At 23.9% G+C, this 5,504-nt stretch overlaps 1 long non-coding RNA gene across 1 annotated transcript; it reads left to right on the top strand.

Annotated features, from left to right (window-relative positions):
- The first annotated feature begins 1,222 nt into the window (after nucleotides 1-1,222).
- Nucleotides 1,223-1,987, top strand: LOC112754615 (uncharacterized). The gene is made up of 2 exons (XR_003178636.3): nucleotides 1,223-1,508; nucleotides 1,611-1,987. It is a non-coding gene; the product is annotated as an uncharacterized lncRNA (long non-coding RNA).
- Nucleotides 1,988-5,504: the final 3,517 nt, after the last annotated feature.

Raw genomic sequence — 5,504 nt, 5'->3', positions numbered from 1 at the left:
AACAAAATAAAAATATATATAAAATGTAATAAAGAACAGTACGATTGATTAATAGTCCTTTTTACACTTAGATTGAATGATGGAACGTAAAAAGGAACAGGTTGAATGAATGAAAAAAATTACTGTAAAAAAAATGACCATGTCTTTGATATAGATCATTTGTTAATTATTATAATAAAAATCCATGTTATTTTTCTTATAAATATGCAATCAAATTTTATTTTATTGGGTTAATTTTGACTATAATTATTTAAGATTTCAATTTTTTAAATTTTAAATTTTATTTAAAAAAATATAATTTCTTATAATTTATTTTATAAGTAGAATAAAAAAATATAAAAAAATTATTTAAAAATAAAAAATAATATTTTATCGACTAAAATAAAATTTAAAATCTAAAAAATTTAAATTTAATTATTTAACTCAACAAACAGTATAGATGTTAAAGTCACACACAGGCATTAACTATTATTATTGCCATTATCAGCTTTTTGCCTTTTCATACGTTCAGTTTGTGAATAAAGTAGTATACCAACTAATATCTGCATTTTATAATTCACCGTATGTTATACGTAAGATTACTAAGATATATGCAAGTTGAATGCGACGGTCATATATACATCTTTAATATATATAATATAATACGTAACGATCAAAATAAATAATTTAAATTACCAATGAATAATAGCTCAAACGGTATAGTCTTTTCATATTTATCTAAGAAATTGCGGATTCGAATCTCTTATCTTTGTTAAAAAAATAATAATTTAAATTTAATTAGTATTTTAAATTTTATAAATAAAAATAAATAATTTAATATACAATTATTTGATAATGTAATTAAATTTATTTTTTATATAAGTAAATTTAATTAATTATAATTTAATATAATAATATAAATGATATTTATTATTGGTTTAATATAATTATTTATATTAATTATAATTTGATATAATTAATTATTAAATAATTAATATAAATTATTAATTAAATAAAAATATAATTATTTGATATAATTAATTATTATAATTATTTATTCAATATTTATTTTATATTTATTAAAAAAATAATTTAAAATCTTCATTCAATGATTTGGTTTATTGTCCAAAACCGGTCAATTAAAAATCGGATGTGAGCTGTTGAATTGGACGGGAACCGGCCGGTCGAACCGGAACCGGAACTGTCCGGTTTCTGTAACACGACGCCATTTCGTTAAAAAACAGAGAGAGATGCCAAGCCCAAGCCCAAGTCCCTTCCTTCCAAATCATATTTCAGAGAGCAACAACAACGAACTGCTGCCCGCAACCCTAGCCTCCACCACCGCCTTGTGCCTTTATTGCCGCCACGACGTCCGTCGCACCGATCCCTGTTCGCTCTCAGACTCACCAGTCGCAGGCACGCTGTTTCTTCCTCGAGCATCCGACGTCTTCGTCTTCTCACCGTCATGCTAGCCGTCGTCTTCGTCTGCTGACTCTGCTCGCCATCATGCTTGCCATCTCAGACCGAAGGTCAGTGCTCACTCTCACCTGATCTTCATTCCTTTTAATGCTCTGTTCGGAAATCAAATCACAGGATGATTGATTATTGAATATTTTGTGATTTTATTGAAGAAAAACCCTTCCCCATTCCAATCTCCTTCCTTCGAGTTTAGAGAGCAGAAGCTCAACCAAGAAAAAAACCCTTCTCCATTCCAATCTTGTCGCCGTCTGTCGGAGTGAGAGACTGCTGTTGTCGCCTCCGTTGCACTCAAGAACTTCCGTCTTCGTGCTATCGGTGTTCGCTACTTCGCTCCATTTCAATCTGGTGCTTGCTTGTTCTTCGTGTTTCTTTTATTGTCTGTTCAGAAATCAAACACTCTTCGTGCTTGTTCTTCGATGGTCAGTGATAGTCGTTTTTTAATGCTCACTGCTAGTGTTCTCACTGTTGCTGTTTTGTACTTTCATTGATTGATGATTATTGATTAAGTAATGTGTTGCTATTTTTTTTACTCTGTGCTTCAGTTAATTAGATGCTCTGTTAGTACTAGAGAATCAAAATGGGTATCCTTTGATGTCTCACAACGAACACTCAGTAACATCGATTTTCAATTAAGGGAAAATAAATTATTCATAATTCATAGGAATATAATTAAGAACTACTATTGTTAAACTAAGGATATAAAAAGTGATTGCGGTTTAAACGAAAGAATTTCAAAAGAAAATATATTTTTCTTAGATCGATGATTTGAAATATTTTCTTAAATTTTTTAAAAGATTGTTTGGATGAAATATACAATCCTTAAAAGAACTTTAATTTTAAAAATTAATTTAAAAAATATTTAACTACATGAATTTAAGTGATAGAAAATTTTTATTATCATTAAATTTAAAAATAAGTCGAATTAAGCTAAATTTAAGTTCGACTTACAAAATTAAACTCATCTCAAAATACAATTGACTAAAATAAAGTTCATAAACTAACTCATATCTATAATGAATTGGCTCAAATAACGTAACATAAATATATAATCTATATTCTTATATAAATAAATCATAACTTATATATTTAGTATCTACTAATAATATAATTTGTCTTTTATCATAATTATATATATAATTGATAAATATATAATTGTATATATGTGTATAAAATATATTATTATAAATTAAAAATATAAAATATATAATATATATTAATATAAATAATTATAATAAATAATACATAGTTATATTCTATATATAAAATATTAAAATAATAAAAATTTAAAGAATCAAGTTTCCGCGACTAATTTTAGATTTTACTTTTACTATTTTAAATCAACCATTCTATAATTGAGCATCCATTCCCTACATTTTCTTTCCTCGGATTCCTTTGATCTTAGCATTTCAAATAAAAAGATGCATGCATCAGATCTTGTTGGAAGTATGCATGCACTAGAGATGTCACTACAAAATTATTATACTAACCAAAGATACAGTTTAACACTTTAACTAAACAAAACAGAAACAGATAAAAGGATAAAACAAAGGTGGTGGTTCATAAACACAAGACCCCACCAGTTGAAAAAGCAAACGTACGAATAATCATTCACATACAACAAGAAATTAATTGTCCTCTACCCTATAGCCTCAAATCATGACAAATAAAAAAACAAATGTTACCAATTGCTAGGATAATCATAACCTCTAATAAATTTAATATAAGATATCTATGTTTAGATCTTCACTATTTATTACACACTATAAATTCAAAATTATTTGAGAGTAAAAAAAAAACATAAATTATGTAAAATAAGTCAAGCAAAACAGACATAATTTAGTGAAAAATATTAAGAATTAGAAAAAATTTCACTCCTTTTTTATTTAGAAAATATTAAAATAATAATTTTTTATTTATAAAATATATTATTTTTTATAATTTAAAAAAAATTATTTTAATTTATTTTAAATTTTTTATATTAATTATAGTTAATTTTATCTATTTAAAAAAAATTATTTTTTATAAAATATCTTTTAATAAAATTTTAATTTTTTTAATTAAATTTTGTTTACCAAAATATCTTTTAACAAATTATTTTTTTAGTGATTAAATTATATTTTTACTAAAATATTCTTCGAAATATTTTTAATAATTAAATTATTTTTTATTAAGATACATTTCAATAATTTCTTAGTTACTAAATTATAATTTTACTAATTTTTTTAACAACAAATTTTTTTTGTAATATCAATATATATTATTAAACATGATTTTACAAGTTTAGTTTAATATTTTTTTATATTTTTCTATTAGTCTCATATGGAAACTTTTTTAATTTAATGTTAAAATAATATGCATTGATATCACAATTTAATCACTAAAAAAATAATATTAAAGAGTATCTTAGTAAAAAAAATTAATCATTACAAAATATTTTGAAGAATATTTTGATAAAAATATAATTTAATCACTAGGAAAATAATTTGTTAAAAAATGTTTTGCTACACACAAAATTTAATCACCAAAAATAAAATTTTTGTTAAAACATATTTTTATAAAAAATAATTTATTTTTCTTAAAGTAGATAAATTTAATATTAGTTAACACAAAAATCTTAAAATGAGTTAAAGAAAAAAATTTTAAAAAATTATAAATTTTTTTATATTTTACAAATAAAAATAAAAAAGTATCATGAAATACGCGCATAATTTGTAAATTAAACAAAAGCATAGACTGGAAAGTCTTGAAACATAATTGATGTACTTTTCTTAGCCATGAAATATGCATATCCCACCCAGGTCTTGTCACGTGGTTGAAGCAGGAAGGTTGAATTTGTGACTGGGAGGATGCATCAATTCAAATGATACAAAACACAAACATTATTTGTTAAATTTTAAGCACTTTCATCATTTCTAGTGACACAGGCTAGTGTACTAATGGTAAAGGTAATTGCCTCTTTTATTATATGGTCACATCAGGCTTCATCTCTACCAACCCTAATTATTATTGCAGGGTTGAAGCTTTAAAATACTTTTGGGTATTTGAAAAGGTGAAGAAAATGTGAGAGGGAGACGCAAGTGGAGGATGAAAAAAATGTAAAAACAATGGAGTTAAGCTGCTGAATAATATTAAAAGTGCCTATTACTGTTAGTAATCTCTTTAGGTCTCAAGGTATGGTTCTAAATTAAAGTGCTACCTTTGTTGCTTTTTAGTGGAATCGATGATGCCTGACATGAATATGTAAATGTTTACGAAAGAAAAAATTAATTTATCTCCAAGGACTCTTAATAAGAATTAGTTAATTAATAACAAAGATAATTTATATTTAAATTATTCATAAAAAAGATTTTCTACTCTTCTTAATAATATTTAGAGAAAATGTTTAAATTATTTTATTAAAAAATACTACGATGTAAATAAAAACTTTATTCACCAAATTAGTTAATGAAATAAAATATATTTGATTTACAAATCAATCAAACAAACAAATAAAAGTGGTACATATTTTAGTTTCTCTCGTTCTATCTCCAATATCAAAATGAATATGTTAATTTTCTATTCATCTCACGCTATGTGTGTAGGGTCGTAACCCATATACTTTCTCTATTAATTATACTAGACATTGTAAAAATAATATGTAAATATTTCATGATTTTTGTCTTGTAAGAATAAATGTTTAATATTTAAATATTATGGTAAAAAAATTCTAGAAATTAAATAAATAAATCAAATATTAAGAATTTCTAAAAACACCTAAGTTAGTATTTAAAAATATCTATAATAATATCTAAAAAGAAAATCTAGATATTATGATGACCACTAATTTGAGAACATATAAATAGACTATCACATAAGTCATTGTAATCAAGTAAAAAATACATTAACTTTCAAATACTTTTGTACTATCTTCTTAGTTTAGCAATAATATATATAAGGATTAAATAGGATTTTGATTTTTATGGATTAACTCAAAAATCGAATTTTACCTATAAATTTTTTGTATTCAAATGTAAAAAAGATCACTAATTTCGAATATTTTCACCGGA

Source organism: Arachis hypogaea, chromosome 2 (assembly GCF_003086295.3).
Source record: "Arachis hypogaea cultivar Tifrunner chromosome 2, arahy.Tifrunner.gnm2.J5K5, whole genome shotgun sequence".
Taxonomy (NCBI): domain Eukaryota; kingdom Viridiplantae; phylum Streptophyta; class Magnoliopsida; order Fabales; family Fabaceae; genus Arachis; species Arachis hypogaea.
Note: the sequence above shows the minus strand (reverse complement) of the source record. Positions and strands in the feature narration are given on the sequence as shown.